General features: G+C 47.1%; 1 protein-coding gene across 1 annotated transcript in view; it reads right to left on the reverse strand.

Annotated features, from left to right (window-relative positions):
- The window catches only part of UBAC2 (UBA domain containing 2), an 873,507-nt gene that overhangs the window by 157,154 nt on the left and 689,310 nt on the right, over positions 1-27,043 (reverse strand). The window lies entirely within an intron of this gene.

Here is a 27,043-nt window from a genome sequence, read left to right on the forward strand (position 1 = left end):
TTCCCTGCCCCAGAATTAGAGTCACAGGAGGTCCTGGTAATAGGGGAGGCAAGTTTCTGGGGCGCCGTAACCAAGAATTCCAGTATGCACACACTCCATCCTGCACCTGTTGATCTGCCAGACACATGTGAACACCCCACACACCCATACCGCACTTGCTGCAGCTGGAGGCCCTTGCGTGGTAGTCTCATCGACCGACCCCCTGCATCAGAATATACTCGTGCATACCTCACTTTATAGGGTCCTCGCGACAGGCCTGGATGCTTTCATGCATCTTACACTGTACACCCACGGATCCTGCGGAACACAATCTGGCGATGCAATCTAGACCCGCTCTGTCAGGTCCCCAACCCCTTCTCCGATGTGGACCCTGTGAGTACTAGCATGCAGTGCTCAGGACCAACATCTACAAGACGTCATGTTAAATAGCAGCCAGATGTTGCTCTACCACCGTGGGAACGAAAGTTGGGTAGTTCGTATTGTTTCTATATCTGAGCCTTAACCAAAACATGAAGTGCAAAATGTCTGTAGACAGTGCACCATACTGCCTCCATCGTCAACAGGCTGGTACTCCACGCACATCATCACACTGCCCTACGTTAACCTGGGCAAACTATCACTTAGAAGTTGGAACATCCGAGGCAAGGGCACCACTAGGAAACTTCACTCTGCACACCAAGATCTCAAACAGCAGGGAGTCCACATAGCTTTCCTGAAGTAAATTCACTTAGCTAAGGGAAGGATCTCTGACTCCAGAAGCAATGGAGGGACTGATTCTTTAGTATTAGCTACTCAGGCTATGCCAGAGGGGAGCTTACCTAGAGCCGACTGGCGGTTCTCTTTCAATCTCTAGGGTTAACAAGGGAAGGTGTGGGGGTTGCTCTTTTGCTTACCTTGCCCCCATAGTTTGGAACAAACTACTCGCTGTCCTTAGAATCAACCAGCCTGAATCCAGCTTTAGGAAACACCTAAAAACTCATCTATTTTAGTCTTCTTTCACTCACTCTCAAGTACATCTAGAGATCTGGTGGATGTGTTGTCTTCAGCACTGGGAGGCCCGGAGGGGTAGCTATCCACTATCCAAAAACGTCAGAACAGACTTTAATAGAATTGAGTAATGTCATGAAGACGGACTTGGAAGGCGTTACGTGTTTGTTGTGGTGACACTGGATGGTATACTGTGTTGCTTTGGAGTGTATACCTACCAAACACAGGCCAATCACACTTCCTAGCAAACTTATCCTCACTCCTGACCCATTGGTCCCACCTCCCTTGTGTAGGGGGTGACTTCAACTGTATCTTAGATACCACTTTAGACATATCACAACCCCCTCCCCCCACTCGTCCACATCCTGCATTGCAACATATCTATCGCAGTGGCTCACACAGTGGTAGTTGAGCAACAGTTAAAGGGCCCTACACACAAACAAGTGGTAAAACTCATTTTACTCCCCCCCACATGACTTTCATGTTAGACTAGATCGCTTTCTATGCCACCCAGCTATGCAACTTTAAATAATTGATACCGAATACCTAGGGAAAACCCTTTCAGATCATAACTCACTCTTACTAACACTCACACGGGGGTATATGTTCCACTGCTACCCACCTGGAGGTTACAGCCCACAACTCTTAAAACCAAGTATTTTTGCAAAATCATTCGGGAAACAACTGCAAACTACATAGCTGAAAATAGTAACATGGCCGCAACATGCCTAGTACATTCACACCACCATCGGAGAGAGAGGCACACTCTGCCGTGTGCCAGAAAAAGTGGAAACCTCTCTGCACGGCTACGATGAGAGATGATACTGCCCTCGACAAGCTGATTGAAGTGAGGGAACATCATGCCTGATTGCTTGAGTCACTGCAGTGTATCGACTACAGGGCATACCACAAAAATGTGCACAGGAGGAAACAAATTGGGCAGCTTACTAGTGTGAATGCAGGCGTGAATCGGTTATTAACCCAGTGATGGCCATCTGCATTTTTCCTAACTTCATCACAGGCACCCGAAAAAAATACACAGAGCATTCTTCACACATTATCAAACACTGTACAACCACCCGCCTGTCCTCCAGCAACCCAGAATTGAAGAATCGCTCCCCAGTTACATTGTGATCAGTGAACGCAGAGCAGAGGGATATCCTAAATGGCCAATCACAAAGCAAGAAGTTCAGGAAGCTATACGTGACTCTCCCATGTCTCAAATCCTGGGAATTGATGGGCTACCTATTGAGTTTTATCAAACATACAAGACCCTACTTGTCCCAAAGCTAGCCAAACTATTATATTTCTGCCCACACTTCAGCTCTTCTGCCACCTTTCATGCAGAAGGCGCTACTGGTTTTCCCCCGAAGCCTCAACAAGATTCCCTTGGGGTGGCATCCTACAGACCTCTATACATGGTGGGATGCGACTACAAAATATTCTGCAAAATACTGGCAGGACGACTATTGGGGCATATGCCCGAGTTAGCCCACCCAGGCGAAAACGTATTTCTACTGCTTGGATCCACATCCCTCAATGTCTGCACTCTGTACAGACTGCTCGAGAAAGCTCCGCCTCAATGGCCTTATTCTGCTAACTTGGTCCTAGACTTTAAGAGGGCCTTTGACACCTTAGACTGGGAGTACCTGGTTGCAGGCCTAATAGTAATGTGCATTGATGACAGGATTCGGAGGATAATCAAACTCCTCTATGCAGAGCCCACAGCGAGAATGGAAACTGGTCACCTGATTTGCGACCCGTTTCTGATAAACCATGACACATGTCCAGGGTGCACCCTCTCACCACTACTTGCACTGTTGATGGAGTCCCCCGCGCAGCATCTGCATCAATTTGGGGTGGACCTGGGGTATACCCATAAAATTAGAGAAACACGCTGTCTCACTATATGCGGATGATGTCCTCACATACATCAAAGACATACAAGCCAGCATAGAAAACAAAGTACAAACCTTGGAAGTCTTCAAGGCGACCTCTGGCTTGGGGGTAAACTGGACCATGACTTGCCTGTCCTGCTCCACCCAGATTGCTCATTGCACCTCATCACAGCTGACACCCACACCATCAAATTAGAACCCTTCACTTTTCGATACCTGGTCATCAAATGTAAAATGTAAATGTATTTGAGCTTATATAGCGCACAGCTACCCACAAAGGGTTTCCCGGCGCTTGCTTAGGGAACCCGTCCTGGTATTCCCCTGTGAGATAACCCCAGCAGGGTATCCACAAGGTGAAAGCCAGGCATCCCGCCACGAGGGGCCGTTGTGGAGATTAAGCAAGCTATTGCCCAGAGTCGCAGAGTGTGAACCCGTGAGTTGAGAACCTCTACCACACTGCCCAGGACCTAATAGATGGCAACATCACATAAGCAATCTCCACCCTTTGACCTCACATCGCCTTCTGGTGCTACCGTCCCCTCAAAGTGCAGGGTTGAGTCGCACTTGCTAAAATGGTAATGCTGCCAAGGCTATTATATTACTTCGCCAACTTACCAGTCACAATTCCCCATAGCACATTCCACTCTCTAAATAAAATACTAGGACACCTCATATGGAACGACAGGAGGCAAAGAGTGGCTGCCAAACAACAGCCTCCTACGGACCATGGGGGGCTGGGGAATCCGATATTTGAGCATTACTACTTAGCGGCACACCTTCTACTTAGCCGACTGCCTAGCTGCATTCTAGCGGAAGTGTACATGGGGGAAGGACTAAATGCCCTGAGCCAGGTGCAGGAGCTATTTCGGCCAAAGTCAACATTACCTATGGTCTCTAAAAACCTACTCCTTGTCTTGTGGCATATGGAAGTTACTGTGAGCACTGCGAGCCTCCCTTCACACATCATCATATGCACCGAAGATCCCCTGCATATGCACCTTTAGGATGGCCGCTAGTCGGGAAGGGTTGGAGCTCTGGGAATTCTCAGGAGTAGAGGCCTGTGTGACTTGTTTCAAGATGGGGACTTGATCCCATTTGACCAGCTGACCTAACAGACCTGCCGCCCGGCGGGACAGTTTCTGATACACAGGTAACTCACAGCAGAGCTGGAGCGACTTTGGGGCTCACCACCTCGGAACACGCCACACACCCCGACAAAGGTCCTATACACAATGGGCACTGGGCGGAGAATCATTTCCTGGATCGCTAAAGCTATACCACACAAAACCCTCGACTTGCTGGCATCCCTTCAACAGAAATGAGACCAAGACATAGCCACCTTCTAACCCCCAAAGAATCGAATAGAGTGCTTACATACCTCCAGAAGGTCTTTTCCAAAACATACAAAATAACATCTTGCATACAGCCTACTAACACTGGCCAGAATACACACAATTCATCTAGCTGAGACACCCAAAACTCCTGTTGCCGCACTCCCACGGAAGACATGTTACACATGTCCTAGGACTGTCCGGTCATCTGCACCTTCTAGGAGGAGGTCTGTATGGCCCTCAAACATAACATCACTAGGTCTGGCCGGTAAATTCCGTTCCGCTCGCGGAATTTGGGTAATTTCACGTTCCGCGGAGAACGCGACATTGCCAAAAATTCTGCATTCCACAACTTCGCAACATTTTTTGCTTGTTCGCGTTCTCAAAATGCGTGTTCGTGAGATATTTCCCCCCGAGCATGCAAGCAGCAATTGCGAACAGGAAAAAAGCATCACAAACAAGCAATTCCGTGTTTTCACAGAGATTTTTTACTGTTTCACGGAGGTTTGCGTAACACGATTACGCAAATTCCGCCCACCCCTACACACCACGAGTCGCAGGGCATCAATTGCATAGATAGCTACCTGATGAGTCTATACAAGTGGTGGAGGGCGGGTGGTGCATCCAACCGCATCATCCACTTGGGCTTAATGATTGCCAGACGCACAGTCGCAATGAAATGAAAGCCAGTCACAACATGGGTGCTTCACTGTGCCAGAACACAGTGATTGAATGGGACATGGTGGAGTCCACTGCACTCTGTCGTGAAATACGGGGATTGCAGAGTGCCGCATAGGAGCCGGATGTGATGGTTTACTGTACAAATTCCAAAAGGACCCAGGTGATGCCGCTAGACCACCATAGACTGACATACAAACCCCACCTTGGCCAGCCCATGGGCCTGCCCCAGTCTCTGAACACTGTGCCACCTCACCTACATACTTGCCATAAGGTGGCAAATTTGCACCCCCAATGCACCATGTGCGGAGATCACAGTACCACACCTACATCTATTGAGATTCTTAAACTGGGATAAGCTCAGTTATGTTCCAAATGTTCTATGGTTTGTATTTCTAAAATGCTATAACTAAATGCTATCTACAGGCTATATTCCGTACACAATATGGTAAGTGAGGTTTGTTCTTGTGTCATTTTCGACTCACAGTGGCTGTATCTCACTGACATTGAAAATTACCCTGACTAGTTTGGCTGCTCTTGGATAGGAAAACTGGAACAAAACTTGAACAGGCCATTTCAGGCACACTTTCCTTGTCGATACAATCAAAAACAACTTAAACTCCAAGTGGTCCAAAACACTGCAGTAAAAATATTTCTTCCAACGGTCACACAGGCCCTTCGAGACAAGCGCTGGCTTCTAACAAAGACCAGAGTAAAATTCAAAACTTCTAATAGGCCACAAAGCCATGTACGGAAAAGTGCCACACCAGACTACACCAAAAACTGTGTTACCCTCACGTTTCCAATAACTCTCTTTGTAGCAGTGAGAAAACACTTCACCATTGATTCAAACAAGTTACTAACGGGGCACCGGCGTTCTCTACACTACCTTGTAAAATCTGGAACGAACTCCCAGCTAGCTGCCCTTCAGAAAGCCGCATAAGACCTTCCTTCCTATTCCAAGGGGGTGAACCAGCACGTACTAAGTGCCTTGTTGCCCAAAGAGATAACTTAAGTTAAATGTTAAGTTAAGTTGATGACGGTTTTTGGTACAATGTAGCCTCCCAAGGAGCCCAAATCACTCATTTTAAGGAGCATCTCTGGTCCATAAGCATTACCAATAAAAGAGGAGGAAATAGAGGATAGCTATTGACTGGAGGACTCTTATTAAGATGGGGCTCCATGCAGATCTTTATTCCACTATGAACAGATGAGCAGCAAATCCGGGGTCCAGATTACAGCAATTGCCCAGGGCAGGCATTTGCCCCATTTTTGCACTCCCAGGCTTTTTTGCAGAGGGGCCAACAAACATTTGCTCTGCTCCTTCTAAAGCAGCCGGGGATGAGCTAGTAACAACGCTGGCATGATGCAGGCTCAATGCTATCACTGCCTGTGCAGGAGCTTCGTGCACAGCAGCAGCTCAATGCCCAAATAATGCTGGATGCCGAGGGTGGTCAGCAGCAAGTCTTAAGATGATTGGTCAGGGCCTACACTAAAGACACAGCATTTATATTGCAACGCAACATAAGATCCTAGTTTGCACCAAACACACCCCATGCGGGGGCACACCGGGCCTTGCACCCCACCACGCTTTAATCCAACTCAAATCTCTTGCCAGAATGTTAAACTGTTACACTGACACTATTCTGTCCTGCGAGAACAAGGTTCTAAAAGCTCAGAAGGGCTGGTTCCAGATAACTCTACTGCACTAAATAATAGATTTGCTCTCACAAACCACTTACAGTCCATGACCCAGGGCCTTGTTCCTTCTCACACAAACTGAGCACAGTCATGCAAACTGCCCTTCAAGAAAGATCCTCTAGCCATTAAAGATCATAACACATACAGATGCTCGCTTGATGACCAACTAAGAGACATTGAAAATTAAATGGCTGACACAGGAATATACACCCGATGGCGCAAGCTACTTTTCTGGAGTAAAACAGGCCCCAACCAAGGTGATTGCGTACTAACTACAAGAAAAAAAAACACTTTACAGTGTACAAATTGCTACTACGTGCCAATAGCAAGTAATCAGAGGATAAGAGACTGTCTTCATCACTCACAAACAAATGTAACAATGCCCTCACACCCTGAATTGGGTGTTCTCAGCCATCCCTGAGCAAAACACTGTGCTCCCGATCTCACACAGACCGAGCAAAGTGGCGCAAACTGGCCTTCAAGAAACCATCAGACATTATAAAGACCATAATGATGACGCGCTAGGAGAAATCAAAAATGAAATGGCTGACACAGGAAAATACACCCGATGGAGGGAGCTACTTTTCTGGAGTAAGACAGGCCGTGCCCGAGCAAAACACTTTGCTAGGCAATGGGTTAGGACGTTGAAACCTTGTTTTTGGGGTGCTTATGTGTGACGTTTCAATTTATGTATTTATTTATGCGTTTTTATATAGCGCAGACTTTACCCGAAGGTGTCAGAGCGCTTCACAATAGGAACAGTAACGTTGCATGAGGAGACAATTACAAGTGTGCATAGTACAAGAGCAAACTTTAAGTTACATTAGGAAAAAGTGACAATTGTGCAAGTAACAACAGTAAACAAGATACAAGATGAGGTAGCAAACGAAACCTTACAAGAGGAAAGAGTGACAAGTGTGCATGTTACATAAGCATACTGAGGTATAATACTGCAATAAGTGGCAGTCACGGTACTTCTATAGGCATGGAGTACAGAAATTCCTATAGTGAAAGAACTTCCTCGAGGGAATCGATGTGGCATGAGTACATGAATACATGTATACACAATGACTGACATCTTATAACGATTACAACAAAACATTTGCTGTTACTATCGTTTTTCATGAGTTTCAGTTATTGTTTTATGGCCTATGTACTGAGTATGAATTATATTAGTATGGTCTACTACACAAGTCTATGTATACATACTGATCTTTTGATTTTGCACAACTATGTGATGCGCTATAAATTTCGTAAGTGTTTCATAATATTTCTACTTTTTGTGTACATGCATTCCAATGGATTATGCCTGAAAAACTTGATGATGAAGAAAATATAATCAGAAATCACAATGTCGAGACAAATTTGTGAGCTTGAAAACTGTAAGAAGGGGGTCTATGGGACACTGATTCTTATGGAACATACTTATGAACCTGCCATAAATTATCAATGCGATTGTTGTTTCTTGTTTTGCTGTAAATTGTTTGTACAAAATGCCAACAAAAATGATTTGAAAAAAACGGGGTCTATGGGACCTCGCATGCTCATACACTGTGTCAGGATTACATCTAGGTTTAATTAGTCCAATAAAATGGCTTGAATTTTCACACTGACTAAACTTATAGTAGACCTTTTTATGAATTGATTATTGGGGAAGCTAAATCTTTAAAATCAGAGGAGAAATATTAAATACAAGCGAATTACATTTCTACTTCACAGTAAAGATTGAACTGTAGCTCAGTGCACTGACACGCATGGTCCCACTAAAGCTGGTAGATGTCAAGATGTCAATGCAGCACAGTGCACTGACATACATGGCCCCTCTAAAGCTGGCAGATGTCAATGCAGCTCAGTGCACTGACATGCATGGTCCCGCTAAAGCTGGTAGAAGTCAAGATGTCAATGCAGCTCAGTGCACTGACATCAATGGTCCCGCTAAAGCTGGTAGATGTCAAGATGTCAATGCAGCACAGTGCACTGACATACATGGCCCCTCTAAAGCTGGCAGATGTCAATGCAGCTCAGTGCACTGACATGCATGGTCCCGCTAAAGCTGGTGGAAGTCAAGATGTCAATGCAGCTCAGTGCACTGACATGCATGGTCCCGCTAAAGCTGGTAGAAGTCAAGATGTCAATGCAGCTCAGTGCACTGACATGCATGGTCCCGCTAAAGCTGGTAGAAGTCAAGATGTCAATGCAGCTCAGTGCACTGACATGTATGGTCCCGCTAAAGCTGGTAGAAGTCAAGATGTCAATGCAGCGCAGTGCACTGACATGCATGATCCCTCTAAAGCTGGCAGATGTCAATGCAGCTCAGTGCACTGACATGCAGGGTACCGCAAAAACTGGTAGATGTCACTGTAGCTCAGTGCACTGACAAACATGGTCCTTCTAAAGCTGGCATATGTCAAGATGTCAATGAAGCTCAGGGCACTGACATGCAGGGTCCCTCTAAAGCTGGTAGATGTCAAGATGTCAATGTAGGCTCAGTGCAATGACAAACATGATCCCTCTAAAGCGGGCAGATGTCAAGATGTCAATGCAGCTCAGTGCACTGACATGCAGGGTACCGCAAAAACTGGTAGACGTCAATGTAGCTCAGTGCACTGACAAACATGGTCCCTCTAAAACTGGCAGACGTCAAGATGTCAATGAAGCTCAGTGCACTGACAAACATGGCCCCTCTAAAGCTGGCAGATGTCAATGCAACTCAGTGCACTGACATGCATGGCCCCACTAAAGCTGGTAGAAGTCAAGATGTCAATGCAGCTCAGTGCACTGACATGCATGATCCATCTAAAGCTGGCAGATGTCAAGATGTCAATGCAGCTCAGTGCACTGACAAGCATGGTCCCTCTAAAGCTGGCAGATGTCAATGCAGCTCAGTGCACTGACAAGCATGGTCCCTCTAAAGCTGGCAGATGTCAATGTAGCTCAGTGCACTGACAAACATGGTCCCTCTAAAGCTGGCAGATGTCAATGTAGCTCAGTGCACTGACAAACATGGTCCCTCTAAAGCTGGCAGATGTCAATGTAGCTCAGTGCACTGACAAACATGGTCCCTGTAAAGCTGGCAGATGTCAATGTAGCTCAGTGCACTGACAAACATGGTCCCTCTAAAGCTGGCAGATGTCAATGCAGCTCAGTGCACTGACATGCATGGTCCCGCTAAAGCTGGTAGATGTCAAGATGTCAATGCAGCACAGTGCACTGACATACATGGCCCCTCTAAAGTTGGCAGATGTCAATGCAGCTCAGTGCACTGACATGAATGGTCCCGCTAAAGCTGGTAGAAGTCAAGATGTCAATGCAGCTCAGTGCACTGACATGCATGGTCCCGCTAAAGCTGGTAGAAGTCAAGATGTCAATGCAGCTCAGTGCACTGACATGTATGGTCCCGCTAAAGCTGGTAGAAGTCAAGATGTCAATGCAGCTCAGTGCACTGACATGCATGATCCCTCTAAAGCTGGCAGATGTCAATGCAGCTCAGTGCACTGACATGCAGGGTACCGCAAAAACTGGTAGATGTCACTGTAGCTCAGTGCACTGACAAACATGGTCCTTCTAAAGCTGGCAGATGTCAATGTAGCTCAGTGCACTGACAAACATGGTCCCTCTAAAGCTGGCATATGTCAAGATGTCAATGAAGCTCAGGGCACTGACATGCAGGGTCCCTCTAAAGCTGGTAGATGTCAAGATGTCAATGTAGGCTCAGTGCACTGACAAACATGATCCCTCTAAAGCGGGCAGATGTCAAGATGTCAATGCAGCTCAGTGCACTGACATGCAGGGTACCGCAAAAACTGGTAGACGTCAATGTAGCTCAGTGCACTGACAAACATGGTCCCTCTAAAGCTGGCAGACGTCAAGATGTCAATGAAGCTCAGTGCACTGACAAACATGGCCCCTCTAAAGCTGGCAGATGTCAATGCAGCTCAGTGCACTGACATGCATGGCCCCAATAAAGCTGGTAGAAGTCAAGATGTCAATGCAGCTCAGTGCACTGACATGCATGATCCATCTAAAGCTGGCAGATGTCAAGATGTCAATGCAGCTCAGTGCACTGACAAGCACGGTCCCTCTAAAGCTGGCAGATGTCAAGATGTCAATGCAGCTCAGTGCACTGACAAGCATGGTCCCTCTAAAGCTGGCAGATGTCAATGTAGCTCAGTGCACTGACAAACATGGTCCCTCTAAAGCTGGCAGATGTCAATGAAGCTCAGTGCACTGACATGCATGGTCCCTCCAAAGTTGGCAGATGTCAAGATGTCAATGTAGCTCAGTGAACTGACATGCATGGTCCCTCTAAAGCTGGCAGATGTCAATGTAGCTCAGTGCACTGACATGCATGGTCCCTCTAAAGCTGGCATATGTCAAGATGTCAATGCAGCTCAGTGCACTGACATGCAGGGTCCCTCTAAAGCTGGCAGATGTCAACATGCCAATGTAGCTCAGTGCACTGAGATGCAGGGTCCCGCTAAAGCTGGCAGATGTCAACAAGTCAATGTAGCTCAGTGCACTGACATGCAGGGTCCCTCTAAAGCTGGTAGATGTCAAGATGTCAATGTAGGCTCAGTGCACTGACAAACATGATCCCTCTAAAGCGGGCAGATGTTAAGATGTCAATGCAGCTCAGTGCACTGACATGCAGGGTACCGCAAAAACTGGTAGACGTCAATGTAGCTCAGTGCACTGACAAACATGGTCCCTCTAAAGCTGGCAGACGTCAATATGTCAATGAAGCTCAGTGCACTGACAAACATGGCCCCTCTAAAGCTGGCAGATGTCAATGCAGCTCAGTGCACTGACATGCATGGCCCCACTAAAGCTGGTAGAAGTCAAGATGTCAATGCAGCTCAGTGCACTGACATGCATGATCCATCTAAAGCTGGCAGATGTCAAGATGTCAATGCAGCTCAGTGCACTGACAAGCATGGTCCCTCTAAAGCTGGCAGATGTCAAGATGTCAATGCAGCTCAGTGCACTGACAAGCATGGTCCCTCTAAAGCTGGCAGATGTCAATGTAGCTCAGTGCACTGACAAACATGGTCCCTCTAAAGCTGGCAGATGTCAATGTAGCTCAGTGCACTGACAAACATGGTCCCTCTAAAGCTGGCAGATGTCAATGAAGCTCAGTGCACTGACATGCATGGTCCCTCCAAAGCTGGCAGATGTCAAGATGTCAATGTAGCTCAGTGAACTGACATGCATGGTCCCTCTAAAGCTGGCAGATGTCAATGTAGCTCAGTGCACTGACATGCATGGTCCCTCTAAAGCTGGCAGATGTCAAGATGTCAATGCAGCTCAGTGCACTGACATGCAGGGTCCCTCTAAAGCTGGCAGATGTCAACATGCCAATGTAGCTCAGTGCACTGAGATGCAGGGTCCCACTAAAGCTGTCAGATGTCAACATGTCAATGTAGCTCAGTGCACTGACATGCTGGGTCTTGCTAAAGCTGGTAGATGTCAATGTAGCTCAGTGCACTGACACACGTGGTCCCGCTAAAGCTGGTAGATGTCAAGACCTGGGCTCCCTTACAGGTCCTCATTCCCAAATCCTCGGGTCTTATTGTGAATTGTGGGCCACCCAGTACTATTTGTAAAATAAATACATAAATAGTGCAGGGGCTAAAAGTTTTTCATAGGAGCCCACCATTGCAGCAGCCAAATGCGCGTGTTGCCAAATACCAAGGCTGCCTAGTCTTGATTCAACCTCATGCCCCTTTCTTCCCCCACCTTACACTTTCTCTCTCTTACTCTCACTCTTGAAGGTATTTCTCATCCCTGTTTTCTGTCACTTCTTTTCTATCGTTCCCTTCATTCGTGCTCTCTTTTCTGCCTTTGAAACTTTTCCTCTGGGTCAAAACCTGATGATGAAAAATAAGTCTTTGTCCTCAAAAAGAAGTGCTGGTGCCCAAGCCCTGCAAACACGAAATGAAGGACGGGGCCAGCAAAGTGCAGCTGCATGACAGAGGGGCATCATCTCCATTTCAAATAGGTATCAGTTCATAATGGCCCCAGCGGCGCCCTGCACGGATCGAAGGTAGGAGAGGCGGGGGTAGGGGCAGGAGAGGGTGGGGACATGGGGGAAGCAGTAATTAAAAAATAAAAAACGTAACTTCTCGCCACGTCTCTCCTCTGTAGTCCTCCCTCGCTGCCCTGAACAGGAAACACACCCAGGCTTCCAGTCAGCCAATCACAGCGCTGCGTTAGCAGCACTGTGATTGGTCTGAGCGCCGTGTTTCGGCGCTCAGACACTGACTAGGAGCCTGGCCATGTTCTCCACGCAGGCTGTACCGCAGCCTGCATGGAGAACATGGGAAGTGTTCAAGACTGTTTTGGGGGTCCCAACATGGCTGGACAAGCAGTCATTGCGTACTTAGGAGGGTGCCACCACTCCTCCTCTGCCCCCGCCCCCTCAGGTAAAGCTGCAGAAGTAGGAGAAAATAAAGTGATAATAGCACAAGTTAATATCATTTTATTTTCCCTGTATTTCACTGCTAAAAAGACGTGGGGCGACGCTCCTCCGCCTTAGCGGAGGAGCCACCACTAAATGGCCTGCCCTCTTCCCCAGCGCAGCTTAGGGTGTGCCCAGGACTTTCAATCATGGCACACCCTATCAACCACAGCCACACTTAAAATGGTGTATCAGTGAGAAGGACTTGCTTTCTATCTGTGACATCAGTGAGTATCAGGGGGCGGTCATCACATTTTGTGGGTGGAGGGGAGGGTCCATCATGTCGTGTTAGGTCACTGCTGACAATCCAGCCCTTTGCACGGATTGCACAAGCAAAAACAACACAGCAAAGAGGAACTGGGAAGAGGTTCACGTTGGATTCGTGTAATCACTGCTAAGAAGTTTGCTATTGTTTTGTTTCACTATAATCCGTGGGTCCTGCTCCTTATAATGAAAATTAAATCAAATTTCTCTATTACAGATGAATGTATGCAATCTTTATAAGAAACACTGCTTTACGAAAGGCACGACCCAGTCGCGCACCAAAGTAAGTCATTTGTATATTTCAGTTTGTCTCTGAAAAATGTCGCGTATTTGCATTCTAATCAGATATCTCCACTCCACTTCCGTTTATCAAACCACAAGTTTGCCGTTAACGAGGCTCGATTCAGGGCACAGAGATGATGAAATGAACATGAACATGAACATCTCTCCAGTTAGTCTCTGAGACGTGGACTGAGGCGATTTTCGACCATAGGATGGTTTTCCGTTTCGTCACCTCTGTCTGGGACTCTCTGAAGTGCTGCATTTTCGTCTGTGTAGATTCGCAGTTTCTGGTAAATCAATACAATGGAAACATACATTTCCAGGCGTCCCTTGCCCTGGCAGCGTCACGGCTCTGCTCTGCAGTTTTCCTGTCCTTTTACCACACGCCCAAGAGGCGTCAGGCGACTGCAAAACGAAAGCAATTGACATCTCAGTGTGACCCTCTGCCCCTTCCATCGCCTCTTCGTCTCAGCCTTTCTGTAATGAGGTGTGACCATTTCTCACAATAGGCACTGCACAACCAATGCTAATATCAGTAGGTTACATCTCCAGTAACTGCATGTTGGATGCAAGACGTCAACAGAAATCAACAGGAAGTGACATACCCAATACTCTATCTCTATCTCCATGCCAGCTCTTATCTCATGGACTACAGTCGCCCCAGAGTAAGAAAAAGCGCAGCGTCAGTAGTTAAAAACGCCTACATCGTGGACCAGCACATCTTAGACCCACTTCTCCTCCTCCTAGGGAACACCCTCCCATATTAGCACCGCAAACGAAGCACAGACCCTAACGCAACCCCAGGGGCATGGTCAACCAACAAAGACAAGAATTCCCTCTTCCAGGAGGTCACCCACTAGCAAGGTGCAATCCCTCCACGAAACCCATGGCATTAAGACTTATGTCTTCCCCCAGTGTTCCACTCACAGATGGACTGGGAAACAAACTGCAGCAGTCAGTCCTCACCGACAGGCTCACCCCTTCCATAAAGCACTTGACCTGCCCACAGCTTCTTCTGCTTTTGGCCTGTTTCATATGAGAAGGATTCTGTACTCCGACGCAAGGGCCTTTGACGTTTTTCTGCCTCTGTGACTTATTTTTCATTGCCCTGCAACGCAGAGAACTTGTGCAAGTCTGCCGGAGGCTCTTCGTTGACTGTTCTGTTGTCACAATTTCTGGATGCTTGAGGGAAAGATCCTTGTATCAACTTATTCCTGAGATTGTATGTGTCGGGCGCCCAGAGCCAGTGCGACAGGTTAACCAGGTGCTTTTCCAGACAATCCTGGAAGACGGAAGCAGACTGTCAGTTTTCATTTGGAGCAGTGGAAGCCCTCCCGGTGCAAGACATTCTGGGCAGGAGAGACGTTTTGCTCTCTGGTAACAAAGACTATCTACCAACTGACCATTCAAGTGAGGCCTTGTGTGGGAGAACAATTATGTTAGCGTGAAGGAGAAGGAAGCTTTAGAGGTAAACGGACAGCAACAGGTAATGAAATGCTACTCTGAGTCCAGAAGTAACTACTTAAGTTTTGACTCGACAAGCAGCCCCTTCTTTATCCCATTGGTCAGCCAACGGGTATAGGGGTATTTGCTGCCTGCAATAATCGAGATATCAATCTAAAAATCCAATGCTTCTAGATCTTCCTACATCTTTTTGGGCTAAATAAACGAAAAAGGGAGTGCTGGGGGTTGTGACCGCCACAGTCCCAAGCTGGCAGCTTTTGCTTGGCGATCCCAGATTTTCTGCTGGACGTGGTCACGAGAAGGATGTGAGGCTCCTGTGCTGGAGGTTGAGGAACTGTGCCTGTGGGGGTCGAACCTCAGCTCCAATCTACTCCAAAATGTAAGTGGCCATCGCACACCCTGCAAGGCTGGTCAGATGGCGATGCCTTCCTTGAGAAGTAAGACCGCAGAAGAGACAGGGGTAGTACCAGTCCATAAGTGGCCTGAAGGAAGTGGACTCGGAGACTTGAGGACTATCACAGCCTGTTGCCTTATCATGCTACCAAGCCAGAGGCACAAGGGATATTGAAAATGAGAAGATTGGAAGCCGTTGACATAGAGCACTAAGTCGCTGTGGAATCCCTTGCGAGAGCTCTCTACAGACAGGGATCGGTGGAGCTGGTGCTCAGTGATAGAGTTAGGGATTCATATGACAGTGAGGAGTAAAACAAAGGAGGACTTTTTCAATCTGCACATAGCTACACTGAAAGGATAAAAAACAAGCATTTGAAATGCAATAGGTCTCACATTTGCGAGAGTATGAGCTATTGGCATTGTTAATGACAATGCCTTTTTATATATGTGTTGGTTTTTATAACATAATTAAAAGTCAAGGTCATTTACAAGGCCAATAGCTCAAACTCTAGCAAATGAGAGACCTATTGCGTTGCGAATGCTTGTTTAGACTTACACTTGTAAATCGAGGTGAAATGCGCAAATGCTGCTGTTTGCGTACATCTGCATATCCTAAAAGAATATCTGTTGCCGAAAATAAACCCTCCTCAGGATTTCTTCCATCATGTCATTGTCATCTTACCTGGGATCCGTGTTGTGGAGCACTCTCCCTACCTCTCTTCGTCACGAATCTCATCATATAAGTTTTCGTAAAAGCCTTAAGACCTGGCTATTTCACCAGTAATCTTGACTTCTGTTGCTTTTGTCCTCGGCGCTGGGAAACCTCCGGGTAGCTGTGCGCCCTACGAATTTAATTATATTAATAATAATAATTACAATAATAATAATAATTGTGCTGTCAGTTGTGTGTTGCTGCTCCTATTTTCCAACGTTATGGAAGTGCTACGTAAATATGTAAGGTTTCCTCCACTGGGGTGCCCCTGATGAATCGAAATGAACACTCTTCCAGATTGCACCTGTGTAAAGCACAGCGTCTGCCCCTTTGACGCCCATTCCCTGCGCAGCCAAGAGAGATCAAATGTCTGCGTCTCTTGAGGCTTGGTTTATGACGGCATCTAGTGGACTTTTTCTGAAGTATTATTGTCCCTTACAATGCAAAACAAGTCCTAAAACAAGCGTGCGGTGGGAGCGTGTGAGCGCGGGGTGGGAGCGTGGGAGGCTGAGAGGAGACGCCATGAGCGTGCCCATCGCCTGTCCGTGCGAGCACATGGTTTGTCTTCCTTCGCGCACCAAACTCAGAACAATAGTCTTGCCAAGGCGAAGCAGCGCATGCGCTGCTTTTGCTAGGCGAGACATAAAAAGAATGGAAAGGGGGCACAACGGGTGAACAGCTGCTTTTGAACGCCATGTTTGACCTATGAACGAAATTGCTAGAGAAAATTGGTGCTCTTGAATCTGTGGTCCAGTCTGTGGAGAAGCGATCAGGGCATAAAGAAAGAGTGCTGACAGTGGAACAGGGGACTGGATAGGTGGAGGACAGAACACACTTTGGAAAACCGGGAATTGCACATCTTGACGAGTTAAAAAAAATTTCATCCTTAAATTAAAGATATGCCACTGAGGCCTTGTACCGGGTAGCTAATCTTAGGGTGCCTCGGGAGATGTTGAGCAGGCCTCTCAATGTCTGGATAAAGGCTGTACGGAGTGACCTACTGATCGTGTCGGAAGGTGAGGTCACCTCAACGTAACAAAAGCATAAAAGCTGTACACAAGACAGAGGTGGTGTTCCTAGCAGGGAAGGGATCGTATTGGTGGCAAAGAAGTCACAAGATACGAAAGATCAGTTAATATGCCTGGCCATCAAGAAAAGCATGGTGAGGGTGGCAGAAGCAAGAATTTTGCTCTTCCTAGAAATGAGAGCAAATGTCTCAGCACAAAATAAAGAACCATGCTGGAAATCAAAACAAAATAGGGGGCAAAGAGGACTGACAGCTGCAGTTTGTTTTCCAAACAATCTGTGAGTGGAACACTAGGGTGAAGACATACGTCTTAATGCCATGGGTTTTGTGGAGGGATTGCACCTTGCTAATAAGCTAGAACTATTGTCTTTGTTGGTTGAACATGCCCTTTGGTTTACGTTAGTGTGTGTGCCTAGTTTGCGGTGCTAGTATGTGTGTTCCCTAGGAAGAGGTGAAGTGGGGCTAAGGTGTGCTGGTCCTAGATGTAGGTGTTTTTAACTGCTGATTTTCTGGCTCATTTTCTTACCCTGGGGCGGCTGTAGTTCATGAGATAAGAAATGTCATGAAGATGAGCTAATTTAGAGTATTGGGTATGTCACTTTCTGTTGATTTCACTGTTATGTGGCTGAAGGATTTTTTTGTTTTGATTTCTAAAAAACTTTATTGTATTCGGACAATAGTACACATCTATAATGCGTCTACAACCCTGGGGCCGGCAGCAGAACAGTTCAACACGCAAAGTATTACTCACACAGCTTATATGCCGACATCCCAGGGGCCCGGCAGCGAACGCGATTCAATAATAGATCCTTATGAAATTCCCTGTAATAATAACCTGAAATAAGCGATCTTAAAGTATACCAGCTTCATCCTACTAATGTCTTCTCACCAGTAACTTAAACTTATATACGTACCCTCCACCCCCCACCCCTGTCTGCCTACATCTGTCCGATCCGCCTGCCAATTTATTCTACCTGTGCATATCTAGTGATGTCCAATGAATGTCTGTTATCCTTTACAATGTCATCACTTTCACACTCCCCGGGTCCAGTGGCTACAACATAGTCGTCATGCTATACATCCCCAGAACACTCCCCGCGGCCTGCTACCCAGTAAGGTATATATTTCAAGAAGACGTGCCAGAACAATGATCAGCTCCCCCCGCCTCCAGCCACGTTACATACGGCTCCCAAATATCCACTGGCCTGGAACGAATGGGCGTTAGTTCCCAATACCGAGTCAGTTGGTCTTTGCAATAAGTAACCGTATGTAACCAGCCAGCAACTGTGGGCCATTTAGTTCTTTTCCAATGTATCGCCACTTGATGCTTGGCCAACAGTAATAGCATTGAAGCCAACTTACGAGATCCCCTTGGGATCTCTTGCACATACCCCAACAATGTCACTAGTGGCGTGAGCGATATCGGTGTGGCGGTAATGTCGCCAATGTGCTCGACCACTTCCACCCAGGACTGGGCTATTAGTCTACAGGACCAAGTGTATGAATGTTGCGTCCTGAAGTCCACATCGCCAGCACTTCGTATCTGTGTAGACACCCATGCGGCACAATTGTACTGGCATGCGGTACACTCTATGTAAAAAATTTAAGTGTATTAGTCGAAGTCTGTAGTTCGGCGATAGATGCTCCAGCTGCGAACAACAGTATATCCATTGTTGCTCCGAGATTGGGGTTGCAATGTCCTTTTTCCAGTCTACTTTGGGAGGTGTATGCTGCTATGGGGGCTGTCTTTTGTGTAGTATTGTATATGCGTGTGATCAGTTTCTTGGGAGAGGGATTAGATAGGACATTCTCCAGAGCAGGGAGAGTCTGTGGTTCCTGGGGATATTCAACGGATCGTGCTTTGCAGGCTGCCCTAAGCTGATAAAATAGCAGTGTGTCTGATATTAAAGGTGTCTTGTCTTTACACATGTGTTGCAGTCGTAGGAATGTAGCTCCTGGGTATAGATCGCCACCTTTTACCAGCCCCTGCGCTTTTGCCCGCAGAGTAGTGGTCTTATCTGTCAGCGGGGTCAGCAATGGGTTGCCTCCTATAGGCATGGATGGAGCGTACAATTCTTTTACTCCTGCTGGTTTTGCTATACCTCGCCATGCCCATCTCGTTGGTTCGACCGTATTGATTTCTCTATGTGGTCGTTTATAGGCCTGGTATACCGCCGCATTCAGGGGAGTCGGCGGCCCTATCTATCTGCACCGCTACGTGTGGCTGGAACGGCGCTGTGTGGTGCCATAATTGCAGAAATTGTATCTGCGCGCTGTATGCATAGAGTTCAAAGTCAGGGGCGCCCAACCCCCCTTGTTCAAAGGGTAGCGTCAAACAAATTCCAGGAGACACAGGGCTGCCTACCCGCCCACACTAGCTCAAGCACGGCCGTCCTAAGTCGTTTGAAAAATTGTACAGTAAGTGGCATTGGTGTATTGACAAATAAATAGAGTAGTTTAGGAAGCAGAACCATTTTCGTGATTGCTATGCGTCCCAATATTGAAAGGGGGAGTTGTTTCCATGTCTGCACTTTAGTGTCAACCCAGTTCATAACCCTCCCGTAGTTGGACAGCCACAAGTCCTCCGTAGATATGCTTATAATTATGCCCAGCTGACGTGTCTCCGACTCCACCCATTGAAGGGGGTAGTCTGCCTCGCAGTGATCCGTCTCGTCCGTGAGTGCTAGCATCGTGGATTTTGTCCAATTAATTTGGATCCCTGTGAGTCCCCCGTATCTGATAACTTCTCTCATTAGATCATTAAAGTTATCTTTGGGATTAGTCATATAAATAGTCGTGTCGTCTGCGCACATTGAGATTAAGATACCTCTAGAGGTGAAGCCTATGCTCCTGTTTGTGTGGTGCTGGCGAAGCCTCGCCGCCAAGGGCTCAGTTGCAATGGCAAAGAGCAAAGGCGACAGAGGACAGCCCTGTCTCGTACCGCGGGTAATTTCAAAGGGCTCCGACACTTGTCCATTTACTCGGACCCTTGCCATCGGGTTAGAGTATACAATTTGGATTTGGTGGATAAAAGCAGGGCTGAGGCCCATACGAGCCAACAATATGAATAGAAATTTCCATTCCAGTGAGTCAAAGGCTTTGGTTGCGTCTAATAACGCCGCCACTGCCTGTACTTGAGGAGCTAGATAGTGCAAGACCCCAAATAGCATGCACAGATTATGTGACGTCGACCTCCCTGGTATAAATCCGGACTGGTCCGGAAGCGCGATTTGCGGGAGCATTGGCTGCAACCTATTTGCCAGGAGCTTTGCATATATCTTGGCATCGAGGTTTATTAATGACAGCGGTCTATAGGAATCAGGAGAAGTAGGATCTTTATCGAGTTTTTGCAGAGCTATAATTGTAGCTTCTCTCAGGGTGGGGGGGGGGGGGGGGGGGGAGTATGCCTGCGTCCATTGCTTCCAGGCATACCTGCAATAAACGAGGGGCCAATAAGTCTACGTATTCTTTATAAAAGGCAGCTGTTAGGCTATCCGCCCCCGGGGCTTTATCGGACGGCATGCCGCTAATGACTTGTCGTATGCCTTCAACCGTGATCGGCATATTCATATATTCCCAGGCCCCATCATTGAACCAGGCAAGCGCTATCTTGTCCAAGTAGTCCATTATGTCAGCCTCCGGTGGACACATGCTGGATGAGTATAGGCACTGATAGTATTGGGACACTGTTGATAGAATATCCTTTGGCGTCCTAGCCACCTCCCCGTCAGCTGCCCTCAGTTCCGTAATGTATCCAGCACATCTCGGATTTCTCAACAGGCCCGCCAGTGTCTTACCTGCCCTATCTCCCTCACCGTATCGTCTAGCCTGCACATATTTGTGCAAACAAGTCGTTTCCCTCTCTGCCTCACCTTGAAATTCCGTCAGTTTTGATCTAATCTTGGCAGTAGTGGCAGGGGATGGGTTAGTTTGAAAGTCTTTTTCCAAGTCCCCAATATCTTTCTCTAGCCGTTCTAGTGTATGTCGGATATCCTTCAACACTCCAGTTTTCAGCGCTATGCAATTGCCTCTTATAACCGCTTTAAAACCTTCCCAGAGCGCCCCAGCTGAGTCTACTGAGCCTTCATTTAGTGTAAAGTAGTCTTCTATCTTTTCTCTCAAATCCTCTCGGAATACCTGATCCAGCAGTGCGCCCGATGGAAACCTCCATGCAAACGGCAGTATATATGGCTCCGGGATTCGCAATGACAGTACTGTAGGTGCATGATCTGAGAAGGTGCGTGGGTAATGTGCTACATCAGTAACCCAAGTATGGATATCTTTCGACACCAACCGGTAGTCTAGTCTCGACCACGAACCTCTGTGGTGTGTGATGCATGTGCCTTCCCTTGCTGTGGGGTGAAACGCCCTCCATGAGTCTACCAGCTGGAGATCTTGTATAATGTCTGATAGTGTCTGCGCTGCTCTGGGATGATGGTCTCCGGATATTCCTTCCCGATCTAGCGTGGGGGACTATACTATATTGAAATCTCCTCCCCAAAGGATCGCCATTGGCCCTAGTGACTGCACCCTCTGGTAAATACCCTGGAAGAAATCTGGGCTGTCAATGTTAGGGCCATATACGTTGACTAACAATGTAGGGGCGTCGTATAGCGTGCCCTGTAGGATAACAAATCTACCCTCACAATCTACAATCGTCTGATGTGTCTTCCACTGAAGCTCCCTGTGTATAAGTATGGCCACTCCTCTAGAATATGTTGAGTAGCCCACTACCGCTACCTCGCCCCATCTAGCATTCCTAAGCGTACCTGCCGCTGCTGTGAATAAATGTGTTTCTTGGAGCAGGCAGATATCCACCCCACGTCGCAGGAGATAAGACTGAACCAATCTCACCTTTCTACGATCATTTAGACCTCTTACATTCCAAGACATACATTTGAGTGTAGTTATGCGAGCATGTTGTGTACTAGTTCCCATAGCGCCAGGCTGTGTTGCAATGTCTCGGGCACCATCTGTCCGGCTCCCGGGTGTGTGCGGTCTTACCAGCAATGCTCAATTTCAACAGATGCAGACATTTCGATACAATATGTGGCAGAACAAACATGAAATAGGAAAACAATACCCTGCCCCCCGACCTCCCACACCAACCCCCCAAGCAGGTTGTGATTTACCCTCCCACATCTTCCCTAACAATAAACAAATGGTCCACAGTAGCGGAGGCATGGGAATCATCCCAGAGGGGTACATGGGTTAGCCGGCTATACATCCCTGCGCTTATGGCAGAGTGGTCGGGAGTACAACGCATTCGTTCAATATCCCCAAATAAACTCCATTATGTATGTAACAATATTCGTCCGTCTATTTTAGTGAATAACCTATAGTTTCGCAAGTCTCACAGGCAGTAGCAATAGCAATCAAAAACTCCCTCCAATAACAGTCAGGAACAGGACACTACGTCCAATATATAGTACTTATCTGAACACCCAGCCATCCAGGTCCCTTAGATCAGTCATTATCACTTAGGTTGGTCTCAGCCCTCTGGTCTCCAGTCGACTCTTGCCGTTTGTGATCTTTGACCAGCTGCTTTGCGTAATTGAATGCCGCTTTTGCATCTGTAAAGAAGGTGGGTTTCCCGGGCCCTTGCACTCTCAACTTGGCCGGGTATATCAAGGAGTATTTGGTACCAATCTGTTGAAAGATTTTCTTGGCAGGAATAAATTCCCTCCGTGCCGATTGGACTTGGAGGGTAAAGTCCGGATACAATGCTATGTGGTTCTCATCGTATTGAATGTCTCCCCTTTCCCTCGCCAGGCGCAATATGGTATCCCGGTCTCTATAGTTCAGAAAACGTGCAAGGACCGGAGGCGGCGGCGCCCCCGTCCTCGGTCGCGGCCCTAACGTGTGATGCGCACTCTCAACCAGGAACATGGCGGACAGGTCCTGACCAAATAGGTCTGACAGCATTTTTTCAATGTACTTTTCCATATTCGGGATGTTTGTGGTCTCATCAATTCCATTAACGCGTACGTTGTTGCGGCGTGATCTCGCCTCCAATTCCTCGTTCTTTTGCTGAATAGCGTAGAGGATACCGTCCATATTCTTTAACTTCTTGTCCATCTCCGTTTGTCCTTCTTCAGTTTCAGTAATTCTGGTTTCAAGGATACCCACACGGCCTTCCTGTTTATCCATCCTCTGAGTTATCCTGTCCATTCTGTCGGCAAGGGAGTCCATTTTGGTATCTATACCCTGGATACTGGGCTTCAAATCTTTAAACATTTTGCGGATATCATCAGGTCGCGGCTGTGACGTTGCGGGCTCCCCCGATTGACTTTGTGGCCCATTGTCCGCTTCAGGTCCTTTGGCGACCTTCTTATCAAAAGTTAGCCTGGGCTGTCGAGCATCCGTCTTCCCCATCTTTGGCTCAGCGTGCTATCAGGCGTACAAATTACGAAGATATCTTCTCTTCGTTACCAGTCCTTCCAGAAGTCCTGCTCTATTGGCGCCCTGCCGCCCTTCCTCCTCTGTGCCACGCACACTGCTATGCCGGGATAGCACGCCACTCTAATACTATGGCTATCAGCTCACACTTCGTCTCCTGTAATGATGTTATTCCATGTGTGAGCCTCGGCCGCCCTTTCGCAGGCTGCACTTCGTCCTTATATTGCGCCGTTTTAAACAAGTATCTCCTTGTCCACCACAATTGTTATACCAGTCATGCACTTCCTGACTCGGCAATCAGTGTCACCTACGCAGCGGTCCCTTCTTGCCCACTGTTAATGCATTCAGACATGTCCTCAACTTTGTGAGGTAGACTTGTGGCCTAGGATGTTTTCCAATCATGCCACTCTGGATAGTGCTCCTGTGGCCACAGTCTTTATCCCACCGGACAGGTAGTGCCAATATGAATCAAGCTTGCGACCTCAGCTCTCACTTCTGACGCTTTTCCCCAAGCTTATGAGGAGGGCTGCTCTGCATTCTTCAGCAAGTTCTGCTTACTCCCCGGTTATTGTGCTGAGTAGCTAGTGCTTAACCCCTTCGATGCTGATGACGAGCTCAGCTCGTCATCAGCCACGGGTGGCGTGTGAGGATGACGAGCTGAGCTCGTCATGTAACGCGGTTTTGCGAAAACAGCCGCACAGCGCAAAAATGACCGCAGCAGCGATGCGGTTAATAGTGCACCTCCACACACTCGCCGGTAGCCTGTACAAAATGGCGGCGTCGCTTCCTTTATTGCCTCGGGAGAGCCCCACTAGTCAGCCAGTTCCAGGTTGACTGTGCCCTCGGCTCACAGCCCCCAATTCCGCAGGTGCAGGCCGTCGCCCCTCCCCTGCTATTCGCAGCAGTACCTGTGAACTTGTACGGGCGTTCAGTCTTACATGCCTCCTTCCGTCACAGGCGGGCAGCGCTGATTTTCACAGCCGCGTCCTCCCGCCGCCTCCGTTTCCCTATAAGCCCCCAACTGGGAGGTACTCCTGTCTTCGTCGGGGTCCAGTGCCTACGCCGCCTGACTCTTCATAATGCCTTCCTGCTTCTCCTAGACTCCGCCGCAGGTCAACAACATCCGTTCAAAGGCGCGCCCAGGGACACCAAAATCGAGGCCCCGGCTCAGACCGGCGGCCAGGGCAGCAGGCCTCTCTCGTCTCGGATCTTCTATAGCCGCCCGCAGCCAACGGCCGCCTCTCAAACTTGCGCTAGTTTTATGGATTTATGTCGGATTAATTACCCGGCCGGCGGAGCCGCTCTAAAGTGCGGCCATCCCGCTGCTCAGCCAAGCCAGGCCCCCGTAGCTGAAGGATTATTTGTATAAAGATGTGGTATGTTTATGTCTTGCATCAAACAAGCAGATACTGGAGATGTAACTTAGTGATATTTGCATTTGGAATTGTAAGTATTTGCCGATGCTGTTTTGTGGATAATATTTATGAAAGCAAAAAACAGATTTAATCCAAAAATGCATTGCTTATAAGACAAATGAACTTTCAAGGTAATAACTGGCATATATAGTTGGCATTGAGTGTTGATTACCCCCTATTGTGAGGCATCAGTTGGGTAATGGGCAAAATGTTACCCACCACACAATTGTCACAGCTTCCCTACTAGATTCTATTACACTACCAAATTGCTATTTGTTTTTTACTTTTATTAGACATGAAGTGGAGAGAAAATGTGACCTTTCTTTGGAGGGTAATGGAGAGGTTTAGTTTTCCCGATGGACTTGTATCTTTATTAAATAGATAAATGATACCAGTCTTCTAAAACAGCAGACATTCACTAATATTTCGGCTGTCACCTTGAACCGCTTATCAGAAAAAATCAAGGAAGACCCAACAATTTGGTTAAGATGAAGAAACTAGACACTCCTAAAGTCAACTTGGAGCCAGCAACAATCCTTGTTTTTGCAGAGGATGTCAACATTCTATATCCAACCTGACTTGCAAAGCATGAAGGGTTTTCTGGTCTCATCGTTAATGCAAGCACAATGGCCCAATCACCAACAAGGGAAAAACTGAGATCCGGGCTAAGTAAATGCCCCACCTGAAAGCTTTGTTTTAGGTGAAGAATAGTAAATGAGAGTCCGCTGCTGTGATTACGTTGATGCGTAGTACTCATCTAAACTTAATTGGTGTGAGAAAACTGCTAACGTTGTTGGATCCCATAGATAATTTACCAATGTCCTAAAGAGGTTTAATGGGAGTTAGAGCCTTGAATCTCTAGACCTGGTACTGAGAGTAAAATTCTTCCCAAAGTATAGGGAAGAAATCTGAGGTCATACCCTAACCCCTATTTGTATGTGAGTATCCTTATTTTTGATCTTTGTTAACTCCTGGCCCAGAAACACTTATAGTGCCTTTAAGACTAGAGCTTGAAGCTAACACCATATCAGCCAAAATAAATCAATCAAGTTTGACCAACAGACACACTTCAAGAGATATTATGGTAATACTTTTTCAAAACCCCTGATTTAGCATCTTATATAGATGGTATTAGCCAAGGTTACTTCAGGGATCAGCAATGTAATAAATGTTTAAACAGCGGACCACGTTCAGGAGTTGTATTGGTTTATTTCACTTAATTTTTATATTGTACTATATAATTGTGGTTTAATTCTAGATTATGAACTATGGATTCTGGTGTTTTGAATTGTGCTTTTTTTAAATTCTTGTGACCAGGACCAACACGACTTTAAAAAATAAAACTGACATGAAGAAACTCACCAACACAGATTGAATGAAATGAAATACCAGTATTTGTAAAGCGCACAGCTACCTCAGAAGTGGCGTCCCAGCGCTAGGGGCCCTCGGGAAGATTGAGCAAGCTATTGCCCAGAGTCACATGGTGCTGGGCTAACATACCGTCGACACCGGGGATCGAACCGTGAATCCCGTAGTCCGGAGTCAGGCACCCTGGCCGCTGCGCCACACCTCTTCCACCCGCTGCGCCACACTTCTTACAAGGCAATAAGGACATTAAACATTTGCTTTCAACACTAGAATAAAAGCTGAAAGAATTAAGTAAGAGGTAGGCAGTTTCTTCACTTGACAATTACATGGATAATAGCATAATTCCTAGGATGTGTTGCAATTACCTTTCCCAATTATTTATATATTTTATTTATTTATTTTTGGCCTCTATGGAGCTTGTTTATAACTGCTGGGGCAGCAAAGCATCTTGTGTACAAATGCTGATAGTTCAGACTTATTTAAAGAAAGGGTAAATGTCCATCAAAATCTTCAATGCAGGAGGAGCCAAGATGGCGGACGGGACGGACGTGTGAGCTCCCGGCTCCGCAAGCCGTCTGCCTTTACAAGACTATCCTGATATTTATTTGCCCCTACGCCGCGCTGAAATGGAGACGCTAATGCGCTGAGGTGGATGGCGTTCTCTCAA

Source organism: Lissotriton vulgaris, chromosome 8, assembly GCF_964263255.1.
Source record: "Lissotriton vulgaris chromosome 8, aLisVul1.2, whole genome shotgun sequence".
NCBI lineage: Eukaryota > Metazoa > Chordata > Amphibia > Caudata > Salamandridae > Lissotriton > Lissotriton vulgaris.